Source organism: Benincasa hispida, chromosome 10 (genome assembly GCF_027475165.1).
Source record: "Benincasa hispida cultivar pf3 chromosome 10, pf3_genome.v1.1, whole genome shotgun sequence".
Classification (NCBI taxonomy): domain Eukaryota; kingdom Viridiplantae; phylum Streptophyta; class Magnoliopsida; order Cucurbitales; family Cucurbitaceae; genus Benincasa; species Benincasa hispida.
In genome coordinates this window covers 30,711,980-30,734,866 of record NC_143487.1, presented here as the reverse complement: position 1 = coordinate 30,734,866, position 22,887 = coordinate 30,711,980, and the positions used below count along the sequence as shown (strand labels likewise).

The window sequence follows — 22,887 nt, the reverse complement described above, 5'->3', positions numbered from 1 at the left end:
TGTCAATCTATGCACAATTAGCCATATACCTCATAGCTCGCTGGTGTCTTAGGTAATCCAAACAGGAAATCCATCGTAATATGCTCCCATTTTCACTCTGGTACTGGGAGTGGATTAAGTAATCCTGCTGGCCTCTGTCTTTCTGGTTTAACTTGTTGACATATTAGACACATGTCAATATGCTCCACTATTTCTCTTTTCATACCAGGCCACTAGTACGATCTCTTTAATGTTTTGTACATCTTTGTACTGCCTGGATGCATAACATAGGCCGAACTGTGTGCTTCCTCTAGAATAGCATGTTTAAGTGCTAAGTCCTTAGGTACGCATATCCTACCTTCTTTCAATAGCACTCCGACATCTCTTAATTGGTAGTCCGTCCTCAATCCTTTATCTACTTCCTCAGCTAACTTCTGAAAATCAGAATCCTCTAATTGCTCACATAGAATATCTTCTACGAGCGTAGGATGCACTTGAAATGAAGCTAATAACCCTCCTTTTTGACCGATTGATAATGCTGACCTAGCATTATACAACTCATGAATCAGTGTACCTTTTACTAAATTAATACTAGTTTTAGCTGAACTTATTTTTCGACTTAAAGCATCAGCTACTACATTTGCTTTACCTGGATGATAGTCAATGGTACAGTCATAGTCTTTAATCAATTCGAGCCATTTTCTCTGTCTCAAGTTTAGTTCCTTCTAATCAAAGACATGCTTTAGACTTTTATGATCTGTAAATATATGACACCGCTCACCAAACAAGTAATGTCTCCACAACTTTAGAGCTAACACAGCTGCTACTAACTCTAAATCATGTGTAGCATAGTTACATTCATGCTTCTTTAACTGTCGATAAGCATAAGATACTACCTTCCCCTCCTGCATTAGCACACATCCTAACCCTTGTCAGGATGCATCACAATAAACCTCAAACTCTTTACCTGGTGTAGGTAGAGTTAATACTTGTGCTGACACTATCTTCTGTTTCAATACCTGAAAACTGTGCTCGCATTCTGGCGACCACTCAAACTTCACATCTTTTCTGGTCAGGTTTGTCAATGAAAGAGCTATCTTAGAAAATCCCTCCACGAATCTCCTATAATAACCTGCTAAACGCCGAAAACTGTGTACTTCGGTTACATTCAGGGGTCATTCCCAATTAACTATTGCGTCTATCTTTTGGGAATCAACGCTAACTCCGTCGGTGGAAACTATATGCCCAAGAAATACGACTTGATTTAACCGAAAATCACACTTACTAAATTTGGCATATAACTCATTTTCCCTTAGAATCTGTAACACCATCCTCAGATGTTCTTTGTGCTTCTCTGCACTACTAGAATACACTAGTATATCATCTATGAAAACTATCACAAACTGATCCAGATAATGATGAAATATCCTATTCATCAAGTCCATAAATATCGCAGGAGCATTTGTCAATCCAAACGGCATTACTAGGAACTCATAATGTCCATACCTAGTTCGGAATGCAGTCTTTGGAACATCAATGTCTTTTACCTTCAACTGGTGGTAACCCGATCTCAAATCTATCTTAGAGAACACCGTGGCTACCATCTATATGAGGCAATGGGTACTTATTTTTAATGGTCACCTTATTCAACTGTCTATAGTCTATGCATAATCTAAGAGTACCGTCTTTCTTCTTAACAAACAAGACTGATGCTCCCCAAGGCGACACACTGGGTCTAATGTATCCCTTATCTACAAGTTCCTGTAACTGAACTTTTAGTTCCTTCAGTTCCGTTGGTGCCATCCTATATGGTGCCTGGGATATAGGTGCTGTACCCGAAACCAACTCAATAGTGAACTCTATTTCCCTATCAGGTGGTAAGTCTGGTAACTCTTCAGGAAATACATCTAAGAATTCTTGTACCACAGGTACATCCTCGGGTTTCAGTTTCTTATCCTGTGAAACTGCTACATAGGCTAAATAAGCTTCGCATCCTTTACTCAACAACTTCCTAGCCTTTACTGCTGATATTAAACTTCCTGGAAGTATTCTTTTACTTCCCACTAGGGTTATTTCTTTTTCACCTAGTTTCCTAAACACTATTTCTCTCTTAAAACAATCCATAGTGGCATAGTGTTTACTTAGGAAATCCATACCTAGGATAACATCAAACTTTAGTAATTCTAATGGAATCAAATCAACCCAAAAACTCTGATTTTCAAGAATTACTTCACAATTCCTGTAATACTCATGTACAATTAGAGTATCTTCTACAGGCGTAGAAAAAACAAAATCCTCATTCACACGCTCAGGCATTCTATCTATATGTATTACACACATGCTAGATATGAATGAGTGGGTAGTACCAGGATCAAATAATGCATAAGCAGATTGATTAAATAAAGTTATCGTACCAGTTATGACATCTAGAGCCTCTTCCGCTTCCTGGTGTGTCATAGCGTATACTCTACCCTGCTGCTACTGCTGTTGCTGTTGCTGTTGGGGTCATCTAACTACCTCTTTCTGCTTAGCTACACCGGATCCTTCACCTCTAGTTCTGGTCGCTCTAGGCTGGGTAACTCTTCTTTGCTCACTCTGTGCTCCATGACCTAGCTGAGGACAATCTCTCCTAAAATGCCCAGCTCGTCCGCACTGGAAGCACACATTCCTGTTTCCATAACATATTCCTGTATGGGGTCTACCACAGTTTACACAAAGTGGTTTCCTCCCTGTACTAGCTACTGACTCGCTAGCACGACCCGATACTGATTTACCACTCTGTCTAGCTGTAGGTCTTGACCTTTTCTGACCTGAGCTTTGTTGGCTCATGCCTCCAAAATTCCTCATACCCGACTGTCCAGAGAATGGGGGTCTAAATCTTTTACTTCTCGTTTGTCCAGGCATTCTAAACTATCCTTCACCTGACTGGAGTACATCTTCCCTCGCTACACTCTGCTCTACTCGGATAGCGGTCTCAACTAACTGAGTGAAATTCACCCAATTGGATGTAGAGGTAACGGGTGTACGTATTTTCCTTCTTAGGCCATTCTCAAATCTCCTACACCTCTCCTTCTCTTTTGCGATGATCAGAAGGGCATACTGAGATAACTCAGTAAATCTTTGCTCGTACTCAGCAACCGTCATTACTCCCTGAGTTAGCCAAGGAATTCTTCCCTCTTCGCTTCTTTAAAAAAACTAGGGTAGTATTTATCCTCAAATACTTGTCTGAACTCAGACCAAGTCATAGTTTCCAAAATACCCCTTCTAGCCTCTTTTACTTTCCACCACTTCTCAGCCCCTTTCTGCAGCAAGAATGTCGTTAACTTGACCTTACGGTCCTCAGGGCATCTCATAACCTTAAAACATTTCTCCATCAAATCTAACCAGATCTCAGCATCTACTGGATCTGTGGCTCCATCGAACATCGTGGCTCTTAAAGCTTTTAGCCTCTCAATGCCGAATTTGTTTCTTGGATCGTTTTGAATCAATCCTACACTTGCCGCTAATCTTTGAGTGATTCTATCAAATACTTGATCCTCCATCTGGGGTTCTACGCATGGCCTAGGCATCCGGCCAAGGCTGCTCGATGCATGGCCTAGCACTGCCCAATGTTGCTTGATGCATGGCCTGCCTTCCTCGCCTACCCGTGTGCCTTCGAACGTATCACTCTTTTTGCCTTCTTCAACCATATGCCTTAATTTCCAACGCATCACCACCCTTCCCAACGCATTACACATAAACTTTTTATACTTAGCCAAAATTTCCAAATTTTCCCCAAAATCAAACTTCCACATTTTCCTTTTAAATTTCCATTCCTTTCTTCACCCTTCCATACTAGCTTTCTCATCAACCTACTTACCACACAAATTTCAATAGGGAACACACTTAAGTAGAAAATTAGGATTCGGGGTTCTCAATGCTAGCTAAAGATCTTCTCAACCCATTCATCCACTTACTCAGTGCATCTATCACACAACTGACTTTTCTCAAATCCGCCGCATTTGTTGTTTTTTTTATCATCGCAAAGAACAACTTCAAGAACTATTTATTTAATTGGTAACCACAAAGTTTTCCCAAAAATTACGAATGCAACCTGTTTTCACAAGTCCCTGAGTTCGACCCTGGACTTACCAGGAAACTTAGTGGAGTTTACACTTGGATTCCACTGAGGAAACCTGAGTGCTCAACGCAATTTCACCATCGCATATCATCCATAATTCACTTCATAAAAATAAGCATCATGTTTTTGACGCTGTTGCCGGGTACTTCGACAAAATAGTGTGCTAATGGTAATTTTTCTGATTTCTTTACAGACTGTCAATCTCTAGCGAATTACGACCTGGAGATTGAGAGGATGTTTAGACGAAGATTGAGAGACCGCCAACACCAACAACAGTTAGATAAAGAAGAGATGACGGAGTAGCCTGGAAACGGAGCACCAAATGATAACAATGTCATTGCGAATCCAATCCTGCTGGTAAACGATCGCAATAGACCCATTAGGGACTATGCATCGCCAAACCTCTATGATTTCTCTCTAGGAATCATGAGGCCTGCACTCGATTGAAGCCGATTCGAAATGAAGTTGGTGATGCTACAGATGATCCAGACTGTAAGACAATACAGTGGTCGGCATGGCAAAGACCCGCACACCCACCTCCGAAGCTTTATTGAAATCTGCAATACTTTTGTGTTCCTGGACATCTCTGCTGAAGAAGTTCGACTAACTTTGTTCCCATTTTCTCTCTATGATCAGGCTAGGAAATGGGCATATTCTCTTGAGCCGGGAGAGATCATTTCTTGGGAACAGGTCATGGAGAAGTGTATGAAGAAATAATTTCCACCTATTGAGAATGCCAGATGAAGGAAACTAATTACAAATTTTGAACAAGACATGGATGAATCGCTCAGCGATGCCTGGGCGAGGTTTAAGAGGTTGGTCAGGGATTGTTCACACAATGGGCTGCCAGACTGCCTTCAGATGGAAATTTTTATCATGGTTTGAATCCCGCTTCGCAGAGCGCTACCAATGTGGCAGCAACTAGTGGTCTGCTTGATAAAACATATGACGAGGCAAAGAATATCTTGGACCGCATCTCTAAGAACCACAAAGATTGGAGAGAGAGTGACCAGAGATTGAGAATCAAAGACAATGATGCAAGTAATGGTGCTATTGGTTCACTACAAAACTAGATGACCGCAATGATGAACTTAATTCAGGGAATTGCGATCAGCAGCCCAACACCGCAAAATGGGCAAATCAATGTAATCACTCAAAACATCGTAAGATATGCGACTTGCAGTGATGGGCATGCAATGGAAGATTGCCCACAAAATCCATAGTCCGTTTACTTTGTCAAGAATAATCCCTTTTCGAATACATACAACCCTGGGTGGAGAAACCACCCACATTTTGCTTGGAAGAATTAGCAACAGAATTTCCAACGAGTGACACAGAAAGAAAGGCCACCAGAATTCTTCCCACGCAACAACGGTCAGACAAAAAATCAAGCAAGTAGCCTACAACCACCGCAATCCTCTTCCTTGGAAAGCCTATTGAAGTAATACATAGAGAAAAACAAAATTATGCTTCAAAGTCAGGCTACGTCCATCCGCAATCTACAATTACAGATGGGCCAGTTTGCGAGTGAGCTAAAGAGTAGGCTGCAAGGGGCTCTACCGAGTTCAATAGAACTCCCACGCAACCCAGGGGGATCAGGTAAAGAGCAATGTCAAGTTGTGACATTGCGAAGTGGGAAGACTGTGGAGGGAGAAAAGAAGGAGCTTAGTCGGACAGCTCCCATTGCGACTGAATCTGAAATTGTGATGACACAAGAAGAAGAAAGAGAAAATAAGTAGTAGAACCAGAGGTTGCGTCGACCTCAAATCCAACTGAGACGGGGACCATGAAAGTGCAGTTACCCCCTTTCCCGTAGAGACTAAGGAAGAAAAAGAACTGTACATCGGGCAAGCATTGTGTGACCTTAGAGCCAGCATAAATTTGATGCCTCTATCGATCTTTAGGCAGCTGAATGTAGGGCAACTTGTGCCCACAACAGTGACTCTCCAACTAGCCGATAGATCTCTGGTGCATCCAGAGGGAAAGGTGAAGGACGTGCTAATAACCATCGACAAATTTATCCTACCAGCAAACTTCATCATTTTGGACAATGAGGCCGACAAAGATGTGCCCATCATCTTGGGGCGACCATTTTTATCAACAGGTCATGCCCAGATTGATGTATATAAAGGGGAGATCACTTTGAGTATCAATGGACAAAAGCTCAAGTTTAACATAATTCGTGCCATGAAGTTTTCAGATGAAGAAGACTTGCATGACTTAGATGACGACCAGAATTTTATTGAAGAAGAAAAGTTTGATGAAGAAAATGAAGAGGAGGATACCAATGCATCCGTTATTGCCTGTAATATGATCATATCAAAAACAAGCCAGGAAGAAGAAATGATCGCAAACCAAGAAGAAGAGCCAACAGAAAAAGAAGAAAGAAAAACAGCGTAACCATCACTAGTAGAACCACCAACACTGGAATTAAAGACCCTACCGACCCATCTAAAGTATGCATTTTTGGGGCAGAATAAGAAGCCCAACCTTGAACGAGTCTGTTCTCAACTCTATCTACGCGCCCGATAGATAGCTAGACTGATAACTACTTAGAATGAGTATGCTGTCTACCTACACACACGGTAGATAGATAACTGTTACTAAATACAACGCATACTCTTTATGTTTCCTTTGTCTCCTATGTGCATATAGCTCCTCGCTCATGGGCTCAGATGTCATACCCCGCCCCAGACCACCCCCTTAGTCTAGGAAAGGGCGTGACTGTAGTAGTTATCAACCCTGTGGCTGACACTTACTGCATACTAACTATTGTAGAATAACTCTGATACCAATATAAAACTCATATACAGCGGAATATCTTTAGGCCAAAATTTATTAATTAAAAAACATAACATATTTAGAGTCATTACAACACTATATTCACAAGTCCCAAAACCTACAAATCCTAGACCCTATATGAACAACAGTAACATGTGTACAATATTAACAGTAACCACCTAAACAGATAAGTTACAGATCTTTCTATCCTTTAGTGGCAGAGTAGATACAGAGCTATCTTAAGAGGATTTGACCGCTAACTGTGTGGGGAAAAAAGAAAAAATTTGAAAACGGGGTGAGCTTGCGCCCAGTGAGTGACTTAAGAAAGATAATTGATTCTCATGCAAAATCTCAATAAAGAGTTTAACTGAAATATAAGCTTCTACAGTACATATACTGCAGTATAAACATTTTCCAAGCATGAACATATAAAGCTGTTTTAATCATAAAATAGTAAAACTCTTTCTCAGTTGAGGATAACCCTACTGTGGGTAAAAACAATCCCAACACCAACTACTAGTCAAGAGAGAACCCTTTTGCTCAATCTCTGACTCTACCTATATGCATGTGGCCATACTAAGTACCGACATAACTTAGGTACTTCTGCTCAGATACCTTCTCAAACATCCTTCAATATTTGGTTGGTTTGGTACCTTCTCAAACGTCCTTCAGTACCAATAGATACCTTCTCCAATGTTCTTCAGTATCTAAGTTGGCGGATACCTTCTCAAATGTCCTTCGGTATCGCGTTTTAAGTTAAACTAGTCATAAATGACTTTCTCTTTAAAGCATGTAAAGTATAACACATATAAAAACTTAGCTTTAAAGATACTAACGCATGTTGGGTATATTTAACACATATAAATAGCTTTTCAACAAACTTCCTACACATGCATGCGTTTAAAACATAACTCATGTTTTGCTTGGAATCACTTTGTAAAACTAGCTGGCATGAGAATAATCTTCTTTAATACATGCTTTCTATAACACGTTGTAATCAAACATTTTAAGAAAATGTTTTAGTCAAAACGTTTTAGCCAGTCACCTTGATTGCTTAGGAGCTTTTCACTCTAGTAGCTTCCTTTTCTACCTTGGGCTCCCTTTTCACCCCTAGAATTCAGATTCAACTTTCAGCTCAAATTACTCACAGTTCTAAATCTTATTTTGAGATGCTTCCTTCTACAAACATATTATAAAATTTCTAAGAAGCTTACCCTAAAATTTGAGCTCAGAACTTCTCGTGATTTGGCCAGAATCACAGAATCTTCAAGACTGGCCCAAACTGATTCGACAGCCTGACCCTTCTGTCTTCTTCTCAGTTTCCAGCCCAATCCCTTCGAGCATTTCTTCCGGCAGCCCTACCTTGAAAACTAGACTTTCATAGCTTTCAGGTGGCTTTGGAATCATTCGAAACACACGAGTAAATTGGGAGAACTTCTCATTCCAAGTTGATGTGTCCACCTTAGACATCACTGTCCAATGCGTCCTCTATGTCTAACGCATGGATTTGGCTCCAACGTAAGGTTTGCTCCACTATCCCACTCTTTTACGGTATTTCTGAGTTGTGATCTAAAAAATGAAGTCCCTTGGCTCTATTTATAGGAGTCCAAACCTTCTCCGGAGTTGACACCTCCTACTTGGTTGCATGGCCAAATGTCTCCTTCTCATCCCATCAACGCAATGTTGTGGTCATCGCAATCTAAGTGTCTTCTTCTCACATTGCGAACGCATAGGCCTCCAATCTGATGCCACCACCTCAAATTCTTAAGGCTTAAGGCTTTCTTCCCAAGAAGACACATGGTTTTTATGATGTTATCCTGATGATTTCATCCTTGTTATGCGTCCAACTCTTGGTTGATCAATGCCTAGTCCATAAGCAACGTATAGCCTCTACTCAACGCATAGTAAGCCAATTCACTATCATTACAATTCAACTTAGCCATCGCAAGGAGCTAATCATCATCAACGCATAGGGTGACCGTCCATTCTTGACGCATGGCTCACTCGCACGGCTTGCTTGGCATGGGCGCATGGTGATGGCCACCAATGCATAGGCGCGCTACATGGGTTGGTCGCTCGACGCATGGGCATGCTGGCCGCTCGACGCATGGGCTGTGTGCGACGCCTTGATGCTTGGCTGGGTGCTTTGGCACATAGGCGTGCTGCTTCGACGCATGGGCGTGTCGCTTGCTCGCTCGGCCGCATGGGCTGCGCACTTAGCTGCATGGCAGGGCACCTCGACGCATGGCATGTCTACTCGGCAGGGCGCTCAACACATGGGCGTGCCCGTTCGACGCATAGGTAGGGCATCCGTCTGAGGCTGCTCGATGCATGGGCAGGCATCTGGCCGAGACTGCTCGATGCATGGTAGGGGTGCTGGCCGAGGCTGCTCGACGCATGGCATGGGCGCTGGCCAAGGCTGCTCGACGCATGGCTGGGCATTTGGCCAAGGTTGCTCGACGCATGGGCTACCTTTCCATGCATGCCTCGCCTACTCATGTGCTTTCTAACACGTCACTTCCATCTTCCTTCCTTCAGCCGCATGCCATCCCCAATCGAGTCCAACGCATCAACACCACCCTTCCAACGAATCAACTCACAAAATTTATACTTAGCCAATTTTCCAAATTTTCCCAAAAGTTAAACTTCCAAATTTCCCCCTTTTCTTCAAATCTCCACTTTTTCCTCTACCATTCCACACTAGTTTCCACATCAACCTACACATCACACTAGTCTTAGTAGGGAACATAATCAAGTAGAGAAATTAGGATTCGGGGTTCACATCAGAAGCTAGGCCTGTCGGCCCTCTGACCAGCCCATACAAGGATCCTCCCACAGGCTCAGGAACTAGACCTCTCGGTCCCCTGACCATCCCGTGAGGTTTTTCTTACGGGCTCGAGAACTAGGTCCATTGACCCCCTGACCATCCCGATCACAAAATCTCATTCTCATGATAGATACTCATTCATAACATAAGCATATAAAATTTACTCTAAAAGATATGCTTTAAGACTTAAAGGAAAGTACCACTCACCTTGATCATTTAGAAACCTCTCTCTCTAGGAGTTCCTTGATCACCTCGAGCTCCCTTTTGAACCCTAAATTCCATATTCAAATTAAAGCTCATACTACTCATAGTTATAAGCTTTATCACGAGATACTTCCTTCTAAAAATATGCTCTAAAATGTCTCCGGAAGCTTACCTAAAAATCTTAGCTCATAATTTCTTGTGGTTTGGCCGAAAACATCAAAACATCAAGACTGGCCCAGCTTACCCAACAACTTGACCCTCCTGTCTTTTCCTCATTGTCCAACCCGATTCCTTGGAGTTTCTTCTCTTGCAGCCCTACCCTAAAAACTAGACTCTCAGAGATTTCAGGTGACTTTGAAATCACTCTAAACGCACAAGTATTCTGAGACAACTCCTCATCCCAAGTTGATGCTACTTCTTGTCCTTTCTGTCCGACAATATCTCCCCTCTTGGAACCTCTTGACCAACGCATTGTCTCACTATCAATGCATAGTCTCCTCCCAATATACTCTTCTTTATGTCCTTTGAAGAGAATTGAGTTCTCAACTGAAGTCCTTGGCCCTATTTATAGGCATCCAAAATTTCTCTAATGCCGACACCTCCTACTTGGTCGCATGTCCAAGTGTCTCTTCCTTACACTATTACCGCAATCTTGTATCAGCGCAACCCAAGGTGTCTTGCTCTCATTTTACCAATGCATAGCCCTCGAATTTGCATGTCTTCATATGCATCCACCTCATTTGCTTAAGACTTAAGATTTCTTCCCAACAAGCCACATTTTCGGAGGACGTCCTTGAATGCGTCCATCCTTCATATGCGTTCATCATTCATATGCATTCATCCAACCACAAATGTGCCCACATGCCCTCGGATGTCCAACGCATAGCACATCACCAACGCATAGCAACCTTTGGGTCGACTTGGTTCTCAACTCAACACCCCAAGGCATAGCTCACCATCACCTAGGTTCTTGCTAACGCATCTCTTATGACCAACGCAACCAACCTCATGGACCTTGTTATTGCAAGCCTTAGCAATGCAAGGACAAATTACCATGTGTCCACCTTAGCTCGTTCCATCGCCTAGCTCGTACTTTAGCAGGGCCACCGCATCCCTCGCATCCATCGCAAATCATCGGCCACATGCCATTGCATCCATCGTGCAGCATCACCGATGCCATCGCGTAGCACTGCCACATCCATCGTATCCATCGCATCCATCGCTACATGCCATCGTATACTACCAACGCATTCCTTCGGCCGCATACGTGCATACCATCGGCCGCATCACTGCATGCCCTCGGCCGTACACTCTCGCATAGCAAGGCTGCCACATGCCACCAATGCATAGTACCGTCGCATGACATTAATGCATATTGTTGTCGCATAGCATCGACGCATCACCTTATGACACCTACGCATAGTGTTGCCGTACACTCTCGTATATCGTCGATGCTTAATGTACTCAATTTTGGTTAATTTATGTATATAGTGGGTATTGATTCATGTGATGAATGCTTGTATTCTAAAATGGATAGTTTCGGTTTTGACATCAGTTTTTCATCTTTGGTTTTAATAATTGTTGTAATTTCCCGATGTTTTGTGGGTTTTAACGTGTTGTGAAGGGTCTGTAAATTTGCTAGAGTCATTAGAGTTGAAATTATGCTGGAATTGCTCGATTATTGTAATAAGTGTTCGAGGCTATTTTCTGCTTATTATTGTAATAAGTGTAGCTTTTAGCTTGCTTAGGTTCCCAAAATCAATCTATTTTAGTGTGTTTATTTAATAATGCATTGTGAATGTATGAAATAAATAATTTATCTATTGTGTGCATATTGTATGCCATGTATATTTAAAATTTCACCATAAGATAAGCATGTAGTATGCATTGCAAGTATATTATAAGTATTATAATGAATAGTATGCATGTGTAGGATTCGATGGCTTTTGATATAAGTTGTTATATTAAATGCATGAAATGAATGTTTATATAATTGTTATATAAAAGCATGTTATGGATGCAATGTATGTCTATTATTTTATAAGTTGTTATAAAATTGGATTAGACATTAAAATACATAACAAAGATAAAAGTATGCTCACATAGGTTAACCATCTGTTTTAATAGTTCAAATAGGTCGACATCTTGTAAAATACGGTTACAAGCTCAACCGATGTATAATCCTGTCTAAGGTTGGGGGTACTTAAGTTGATGGTCTACAGAACACCTCCTACTTGGGGATTATGGCTGAATAATTGAGCATTGTTTACCGGTTTTATGAGAACACATGAGCGGTATGAGGTGTTAAAATTTGTTTTTCACCTAGACATCATAGGAACATGAATCAGTCATAGGGAATTTAATAACGTATATGATATGATTGAACCCGAAGGAACATGAATCAGTCATAGTGTTGTTGGATCAACATCATCACGAAGCAGAAGGAAACAGAATCCATAAGCATTCTAATTGATTAATTTTGTCAGAAAAGAAACATGCTAAAATAGAGTATAATGGGTTTCAAGAATATACCTTGGCCGAACCATCGAAATCTCTATTTCCAGTTGCTAAATCCTCCAAATCCTTGTGTAGACCACCACAAGATCTTTCCTACTATCCTCTTGGTGTTCTAGATTGAGTTGTGGGGCTCAAAATAAGCTAGAATCAAAGAGAATATGGAGAAAGCTCACTGAACCAACCCATTGAAGAACACCTTCTTCTCAAAAAAATTTCTGAAAAATTCTATCGGTTCATCACACTTTTCTTCACTCCAATATCTTCAATATATTGCAGACTGTCATGCAAAGAGATGTGCTACATGGGATGCAACTCGTGCTTGGAGTAAACCAAAGGAAGATGTGGGTTGCTTGTAAGCTAGTTGAAGATGAACATGAAAAACTCATTTTTCAATTTTGTGTAATTTTTCAATTTCCAAAATCTATTTTGATTTTAAAATCATATTTTATTTCTAAAATCAAAATTTATTAAGTTTACAAATTAATTTCATAAATTAATTTTCTAATAAAATTAATAAGCAATTATTTAAACAATTTAAATAATTCTAATTAATTCAATATCCAATATTAAATTAATTTTTACACAAATTCATCTTCATGTATTTAAATCATATTTAAATATATATTTTTTTAATTCCGTTGGATTCTAATTTGAACGTTTCAAATTAACTTATCACACTACTCTAGAGCTAATCCATTTTCGAGCTAGTAAGGGGACCTCATGGGCCTACAGATCATGGGCTCCAACGATTCGAGATTAATCAACTAAACTTATTAGACTAATTTAACCCCCATTCGTTAACTAATGGGTCACTCCACTAAAGCCCATAGTTGAACCCCCCACTGTAGATATATTATGTTCACTCGATATAACCATGATTAGTAAGTTAACCCTTCACAGGTCATTCATAATAACGACTTAGTCAAATCTCTATTTTACTCCTGAAATTACCTCTTGTTCCTTAAGACCCTACTGATCGCCTAATGAACAATTGTTTTGTGATCCAATCTCAAAACCGAGTCCCTCTCATGCCAAATGAGAGGCCGAGATCCTTTGTTCAAGCCCCAGAATCAGCACTTAACGGAACAACCTCTCTACTATCCTTAAAGCGGGTAGGAGTGAATTCCCTTTTACACCCCATGTCCCCAGCTATCTATCTGGTCTTACCCCTGAAATGGCAGTCTTATTGAGCCAGCGCTGTTGAGCCAACCCTCACCTATGCAAATCTAATGGTAATGCCGAATAAACAGGAGTTCATAGTCAGCTCAGGATTAAGGTCAAGTTGCCTAGGTCATCGCTTTGAAATAGTTAGTCTTAAACAGTAAACAACATTATAAAGTAAGAGTGACTCATTTTGTGGTCCGATCTTGTACAAACTCTTTTGCACAAGGACACCCCCACTCCTCATGTCCAACATGAACGAATTAGGATCACTTCGTCTATAGCACTTTATAATTCCTTGTAACAACTACAGAGCATGTTGTATCTAATAGTGTTACCAGATTAAGGTACCCAATCTTAACCATGTATTATAGGTCATTTTGACTATTTACTCGAACCTAATCCACCTTTATATCTCCACATAAAATTCAAGTACTAATCCAATAGTCAAGGGACTTTTACATTTATTGGATTTCTATTCAAGCAATAGATTTATTCAATAACACCTTTATTGAATTTTCAGAATAAGCACCATTGTTTACATACCACGAGTTTTAGGACATAAAATCCAACAAGTGTGTAACCCGAAGGTCCACAAATCAGTCATAGACATGAACCCAAAGGAACATGAATCAATCATAGTGTGTACACTTGCTCAGATACGAAAAACTAATAAGAACCCTATAACTTAGCATGCTCTAGTTTTCATATAACTTCGGTGTTATATTTTATAGTTAAACATCTTAGGCATAAAATTTTTAGTATGTCCTCAGTGAGCAATACATTCATCATGGTCAAAATAGTCCAATCCAATCAGCTAATGCCATTAAATCATGAGGTTCAATCAATTATAAATTATCAGTCTAATAAGTCAAAACAGTCTTAACATTCTCAAGAAATAGTTCAAGTAGTCTTAAGTAAACAGTTCAAATAGTAGGTGAAAGAACCCCTGTGAAGGGGATTACAACGGAAGAGGTTTATCCCAAAAACCCAATCGTTTTTTTTTTTTCAAAAAAAGAAATTACAGCACATGCATTAGGAAAAAACAAAAATATACAACGTGCTTAAAAAAATAAATGGTTAGGAAACCTTACTCGTGAAGACGTTCTTCAAAAAGAATCCCATGAACACAACCACGAAAGACACCCTGGTATTCTCTGGTGAGAATCTAGGAAGTGTGAGCTCTAAAGAGATTTTGGGATTGAGGGAGAAGAAAGAATTGAGAGGAAAAGCCTGGGAAGGCAAAGAACTTTTCAGAGAAAAAACTTACGTTCTGTGTGCTCTAACATTTTTCTCTGTCTTTTTTGTAGGTACATGAAAGAGACCCCTCCATTTTTTACTTGAGTGGTGGAAAGAAAAAGTGGGGAGGGAGTTAACTCCCTCCCCTTTATTATTTAAAAAAAATAATTAGAAAAATTATTTAAACAATAAAATAAAAAATAATGTTAATTCACAATTAAAATTATAACAAAGATATATAATAACCAACATATTATATGTTATGCAATCGTATGTTATATCCTATATAACATATAACATATAGTTCAAAATTGTATCATATACAATATATAACCTATAGTTTCGTTTCTCTTTCTCATGGCATTTAATATAAATCATATTTACATTAAATTTTAATTATATGAATCTAATTCATATAATTAACATTTGAATCATATTCAAACATTTAATTCCTCTCATAATTCTTTATATTATAATGTATCAAATACATTATAGTAATTATATCATATATAATTACATAAACTTAATTATATCATATATAATTAATTTCCTCAATTAATTTTAAAAATTCAAGTTAATCCAAAACTTGATTCTCTTAAAATCCGATGAGCTACCGAGGGGACGTCATGGACCTGTAGCTTAAAGCTCCAACAGTTCATGAATAATTAATTAAACTCTTTAATTAAATTATTCACCATCCGTTAACTGTCGAACACTTCACTAAAGACCGACAACTACACTCTTCGCACTACAGATATATTTCTGTGTTCATTGGATATAACCAGTCCACAGTACGATGACCCTTCACAAAATGCTCGTAAGTATAGCTGGGCCAAATTATCGTTTTTTCCCTGTAGTTACATTTAACTTCTTAAGTACCACTGATTCCTCTAATGAACAATAAATCATAGTCCCACTATGATTAACCCCTCTCGGGCCAGGAGAAGGTGTGGCGCCACAATGTTAAAGCCCTGGAATCAACCCTTAAGGGAACAATTTATCTACTTTCCTAACATTGGGGAAGGAGTGAATTCCGTCTTATGCACCCCATGGGAATCTCCAAAATGGTCCCATGTCTCTACATACATGTTTAAGTTACGAGATAGCCATAGAATTTAGTTTATTGGTTTTTTATTAATGCAAGAAAATTTGAAATAAAATATCATATATTTTATTAAATAAATAATAACTTTGTACATTACATTCACAAACTATAGAACCCTATGATATTTAGGGTATCAAACCCAACTATCTCCCACTTGACCTAAAGCTAGTGGGGTGTAAAATATAGTCAAAATATAAAGTACACAAATAATAATCTAGGGCAAAAATATGCGTTTATTAATAAGTCCTCCACTTGCCCTAGTCTACATGTGGCTTGTCCCATAGACCCATACTCTGCAGGTGACCCTCAAACACTTTAGTCATAAGGGCCTTTGTAAATGGATCAACAACGTTGTGCTCTGAAGCTATCTGCATGACGATCACGTCTCCTCGATGCACAATCTCTTAGATGAGATGATATTTTCGCGCTATATGCTTCCCGCGCTTGTGACTCCTATGCTCTCCGGAATCAGCCACAATACCACTATTATCACAATAAAGTGTGATGGGCTTCGACATGTCTGAAATGAATTCCAGATCAATCAAGAACTTCCTAAGCCATACAACTTCCTTAGTAGCTTCCCAAGCCGCTACATACTCAGTCTCCATGGTGGAGTTAGTGATGCACCCTTGCTTGGTGCTTCTCTAGACTATGACTCCTTCGTTAAGAGTGAACACTGATCTTGATGTGGATTTCCTAGAATCTTTATCAGTCTGAGAGTTTGTGTATCCTATAAGGATTAAATCCTTTGAACCATACACGAGAACGTAGTCCCTCATTCTCCGTAGATACTTGAGGATGTTCTTAACAGTGGCCCAGTGGCCTAATCCTGGATCAGATTAATATCTACTGACTATCCCCACTGCATAGTAGATGTCAGGTCAAGTACATAACATCGTATACATCAGGTTGCCAACAACTGATGCATAGGGGATCTATCTCATTTGCTCAACCTCTTGAGGTGTCTTAGGACACTGTTTCATAGACAATGTAACTTCGTGCCTGAAAGGCAATAAGCCTCTCTTGGAGTTCTGCATTGAATATTTGACAAGCATATTGTTAATATACAACGCTTGAGACAGAGTTAGCACTCTGTTATTTCGATCCCTAAAGATCTAAATACCTAGAATAAACTGAGCCTCTCCCAAATCTTTCATTTGGAATTGGGTTGCTAACCAGTTGATAACGGGCAAAAATACACGTTATTACAGTACTAAATTGTAAAACAATGTAGGGTTGCGATGATAAAAAGATACAATATTGCGTCCAAAAGCATTAAGTTCACAACATTACAATCGCATGCGTCCATCGCATTAAAGAAGTTAACTTGTGTATTTTTGTGCAGAATATGCGTTGACGCAAGGCAGAAAATGCGATCCAAAGAAATCAACGGCCAAGCGCATTAAGAGATTGCGTTAACGCAAGGCTATGCGATCATCTGCGCTCACGAATATCTACTCAAGAAGGTTTCCGCATAGAGCCGGCGCATCTTGGTGGGCCCATCCGGGTGAAAAGCATAATAAATCACGATGGGACATAAAGCTGATGACGGTCGATTCCAAATTAAGTTGACATGCCGTTAACGAACTATTGTAGCAAGTACACTCAAATTTTCGGTGACAAATATTCGGCACATCAGACAGAGAATTAATGCCATCCCATCAGTGCAATCATAAGAGAGAAGAAGCCTTTCACCCCGAAGATCTATAAATACCAGAGGCCATCTTCGGTGAAGGAGTTCGATAGTTAGATAATTTTCTCCATAGATAGAAGTAGCCTTGTTCATATTCTTCTTTTACTTAGAAGGCAGTGCGAGAGAAGGGAAGAGACGCCGGAAGATCGCCCTGGTCAGCTTGAGAGAGAACCCAGAAGGCATGGAAAAATAGAGAGAGCCGACTCTTGCGAGAGTAAGATTATCTTTTGAGCAGAGTAGAGAAGAACAGTGTAAAAGCCTTGGGAAGCAAGAGATTGCTACCAGGCTCTTTATTCTTATTCCGTAGTGTTATTCTGTATTTCAATTATATATCTATAAAATGGAACTTACTTATCTACATCTATTCACTCTCTTTAAAACATACATGAGTAGCTAAATCTATCGAATTGGTTGAGAGGAACTTAGCTAACATGACCTAGGATCTTCATTGCATGCGATCGTCTTGTCTTATTTGCGCCCATCACCTTTTTAGCTCTACTCGAGAGAGATTCTAAAGAAAGAACCTAAGACTTGAGAGAGCTAGGTTAGAATTTAGACTCGAGAGAGCAAGATTAGATCTGCATAAGTAAGAGATAGAGACTTAGAGATAAGCTCTGTTTGTCAACATGCATCGCATGCACCCTAGATATAGGTTATGGTATTATGTGGTCTCCTTGTATGTGTGAGCATTAATCATCATCCTATAGACAAGACTAGAGGCTTATGTGTAGGCCCTATAGACTTTATCACATATATCGCATGCATTCTAAAACTAGAAGTCGTAGCATTTGCATTGAGAGATGATTTTCTATTGTATGTGTGTAGCATGATCACATAACATGAACGCAATCCTAAGAAGTGTTAGCTGAACCCCTTCTCAACCCATTCCTCTGCATATTTATCGTATTCTCTGTAGTATTAACTCTTTTCTTAACTCCGTTGCATACATTTTATACTGTAAACAACAACCCAACAACTCTTTGAATTATTGTTTTCCTTAGTCCCCGAGTTCGACCCTGGACTTACCAGGAAACTCAGTAGGATTTATACTTGGGTCCTGCTGAGAAAACTTGTTGCACAACGTATTTTTCCATCACCACAATTCCTTTCATTAATTCACCGCATAAAATAACGCATCAAGTTTTTGGGCCATTGCCATGGACTTCAGCAATACACTGTGCTAATGGTAATTTTTCTGATTTCTTTGCAGCTTTCAATCTCTAGCGAATTACAAACCAGAGATTGAAAGAACATTTCGACGAAGATTGAGAGACAACCGCCAACAACAAGACAGAACTCCAAGAATGGTGGAACAACCAGAAGAAAGGGCCGCAAACGCAAATAATATAATGGCCAACCCCATCCTCCTGGCGAATGACCGCAATAGACCCATTCAGGACTATGCGTCACCCAACCTCTACAATTTCTCCCCAGGAATCATGAGGCTAGTGCTAGATGGATCGAGGTTTAAAATGAAATTGGTTATGTTGCAAATGATCCAAACTGCCAGTCAGTTTGGAGGAAGGCGTGGCGAGGATCCGCACGCCCACCTTCGGAGCTTCATAGAAATCTGTAACACTTTGTGTTCTCGAATATCTCTACCGAGGAAGTTCAACTAAATTTGTTCCTATTTTCTTTGTGCGATCAAGCAAGGAAATGGGCTTATTCTCTCAAACCGGGAGAGATAACTTCGTGGGAACAAGTAGTAGAGAAGTTCATGAAGAAATATTTCCCACCAATGGAGAATGCCAGGAGAAGGAAGTTAATAACCAATTTTGAACAGGAAATTGAAAAATTTCTCAGCGATGCTTGGGCGAGGTTTAAGAGGCTGGTGAGAGACTGCCCACATAACGGCTTACCAGACTGCTTACGGATGGAGATTTTTTAACAAGGACTGAACCCTGCTTCCCGGACAGCTGCCAATGCGCCAACCGCTGGAGGTCTGCTGGATAAAACTGATGATGAGGCCAAGAACATCCTTGATCGCATTTCTAAAAATCACGAGGACTGGAAAGAAAGAGATCAAAGATTAAGAATTAGAGATGGTGACGCAAACAACAGGGTCATCGCATCCTTTCAGAACCAAATGATTGCGGTGATGAGTTTGATACAAGGCATCGCAATTAATAGTACAGGAGCGAAAAATGTGTAGGTCAACACAATTGCTCAAATGTCTACAAGTTATGTCATCTGTGGAGAAGCACATCCGATGGAAGAATGCCCAAGAAATCCTCAGTCAGTATGCTTCATAAAGAACAACCCTTATTTCGATACGTACAACCCTGGGTGGAGAAACCACCCTAATTTTGCGTGGAAAGATCAACAACAAAGCTTTCAATTAGTGGCGCAAAAGGAAGGGCCACCAGGGTTTTTCCCGCGAACAAACGGTCCAATGCATAACCAAGCCAGCAGTTTGCAGACACCACAATCTTTGTCCTTAGAAAGCTTGTTGAAGCAGTATATTGAGAAGAACGAATCAGTGCTTCAGAATCAAGCATCGTCCATCCGAAATCTCAAAATTCAACTAGGACAGAATACAGGTAAGCTAAAAAATAGACCGCAAGGAGCATTTCCAAGCTCAACTGAGCTCCCGTGCAACTCTGGGAGTATGGGAAAGGAACAATGCTTAGCAGTCTCCTTGCTAAGCGAAAAAAGGACGACAGAAGTAGGAGAGGAACCCATCACGACCAACTTGAATGCGGTAACAACCAAGGACCCGTTGACTTATAATTCAGAAGAGCCCGAGAAGATGAACCCAGAGGTTGCGTCCACCCTCAAGCCTCTAGAACACAAGATAGAAGAAGTCCAACTACATCCATTCCCATAAAGATTGAAAAAGAAATAGGATGATGAAGAAAAATTCGCGACAGTGGTATTAACGCAAAATGCTATGATCCCACAAAAAATGTGCGATCCAGGAATCTTCACGACGCCATGCTCAATTGGAGGGGTCTACAGTGGTTAAGTATTATGCGATCTTGGGGCGAGTATAAACGTAATGCCGCTATCAATCTTCAAACGATTGAATATGGGCAAACTCACGCCCACGAAGGAGACTCTCTTGCTTATGGACAGATCCCGAATACATCCCGAGGGAGAGTTCATCATTTTGGATTATAAAGCGAACGGAGATGCGCCCATCATATTGGGATGACCATTCCTCTCAACTGGTCGCGCTCAAATTGATGTGCGCAAGGGGGAGATTGTCATGAACATTAACGGGGAGAGGCTTCGAATTAAGACAGTCAAGATTTTGGAAGTTCGAGAAAAGAAGAAAAAGCCACCATGGACGTGAAAAGTCCAGCTTGAAATAAGCAGTCTATGCGACTCAACCTCATCAGGGATGCAATCCTTTTGAATATCCTTTTTGTTTCGTATTAATGCTTCATGAACTCTCATTACCTTGCTATTATCTGATTATCGCATATTTGTTTATGCTTAAAATAATAATAATAATAATAATAATAATAATAATAATAATAATAATAATAATAATAATAATAATGCGATCGTGTTGAACCATCGTGGTAAACGATTTTGTTAACTCTGTTTTTTTATGATTATTTGACCCTCTCAATGTTTTTCTTGCAACGATCGAGGTGAACGATTACGGAGGTGCTACACGAAGGCGCAACTACTTTATTTAGTCACCACAATCAAAAGGAAGTGGATTGTCGCAAAGCAGAATGCATTAACATCTAATGCGGGTGACAACGCAAATTTGGGGGTTGTATCTTTCCTTGACTTTATTCCAAATTTTGTACTCTCGCATCGCATTTTAATTTTTAAAATTTTATCATCGCATCCTCTTTGGTTGACACAATCATTAAAAATTGATCAATTTAGTAAGTCACTGCATGATTTCTCTTTGCCAATTATGATTTCAATGATGAAACACATACTTCTATTTCTTCATATACACTAGAGTCAACTTAATTTTAGGACAGTCACCTCATGAAATATTTCTAGAAGTTAGTGGGCTGCTAGCTTTCTTTCAAACTAACCCTTTACGAAACTTCTTAAGTGCATCGCATGACTTCTTTCAATGTTTTAGCAATGAGGACATTGCCGCATTTTAAATTTGGGGGTACGGTATTCATTTTTTGACCTTGCTATTTTTAGCCTTAAAAAAAAATAACGTTGCGATCGGATCCTACTCGTAGTTGGATGTCCGCATGACACACATGGGGGCAAGCCAAAACAAAGGTAGGAATCGTCATCAACGCATAAATAAATGATCGCAACTCCGATGCCAAATGGGCATAAGTTTAGTCTGAGAAGGAGTGCCTTGCTCGTAGTTGGATGTCCGCATGACACACGTGGGGGCAAGCCAAAACAAAGGCTAGGCACTTGGATCAGCACAAGGTCATAGAAAAAAACAAAAATAAAAATATATGTCTAAAATACGCAAGGATAAAAATCATTTGAAAACACCCCAGTGAAAGTCTTTTTTGAAATATATCATGCGATGCCCTGGAATCTAGTAAGTCCTTTTGAAGGTTAAACTTGCGGTCCCTAAATTTTAAAAATATTTTAAGAAGAGACCTGGACAAGAATTAAGGAAATTTTGGTGCATAGGATTTGAGTAAGGCATCCTTGAGAAATCTAGGAAAGAGAAGGCGGTCGACTTTCTAAAGGAAATATTTAGCTTATGCTTGAGGACAAGCATTGTTTAAATTTTGGGGTGTGATAACGGGCAGAAATGCACGTTATTAAAGTACTAAGTTGTAAAACAATGTAGGGTTGCGATGATAAAAAGATACAATATTGCATCCGAAAGTATTAAGTTCACAACATTGTGATCGCATGCGTCCATCGCATTAAAGCAGTTAACTTATGTATTTTTGTACAGAATATGCGTTGACCCAAGGCGGAAAATGCGATCCAAGGAAATCAACGGAAAAGCGCATTAAGAGATTGCGTTAACGCAAGGCTATGCGATCATTTGTGCTCGCGAATATCTACTCAAGAAGGTTGGCGCATAGAGCCGACGTATCTTGGTGGGCCGATCCGAGTGAAAAGCGTAATAAATCACGATGGGACAGAAAGCTGACGACGGTCGATTTCGAATTAAGTTGACAAGCCATTAACGAACTACTGTAGCAAGTACACTCAACTTTTCGGTGCCATCCCATCAGTGCAATCATAAGAGAGAAGAAGCGTTTCACCCCGAAGCTCTATAAATACCAGAGGCCACCTTCAGTGAAGGAGTTCGACAGTTAGATAATTTTCTCCATAGATAGAAGTAGCCTTGTTCATAT

At 39.9% G+C, this 22,887-nt stretch overlaps 1 non-coding gene across 1 annotated transcript; it reads right to left on the bottom strand.

Annotated features, from left to right (window-relative positions):
* Window positions 1–19,376: 19,376 nt before the first annotated feature.
* Window positions 19,377–19,483, bottom strand: LOC150033257 (small nucleolar RNA R71). The gene has a single exon (XR_016524178.1). It is a non-coding gene; the product is annotated as a small nucleolar RNA R71 (small nucleolar RNA).
* Window positions 19,484–22,887: the final 3,404 nt, after the last annotated feature.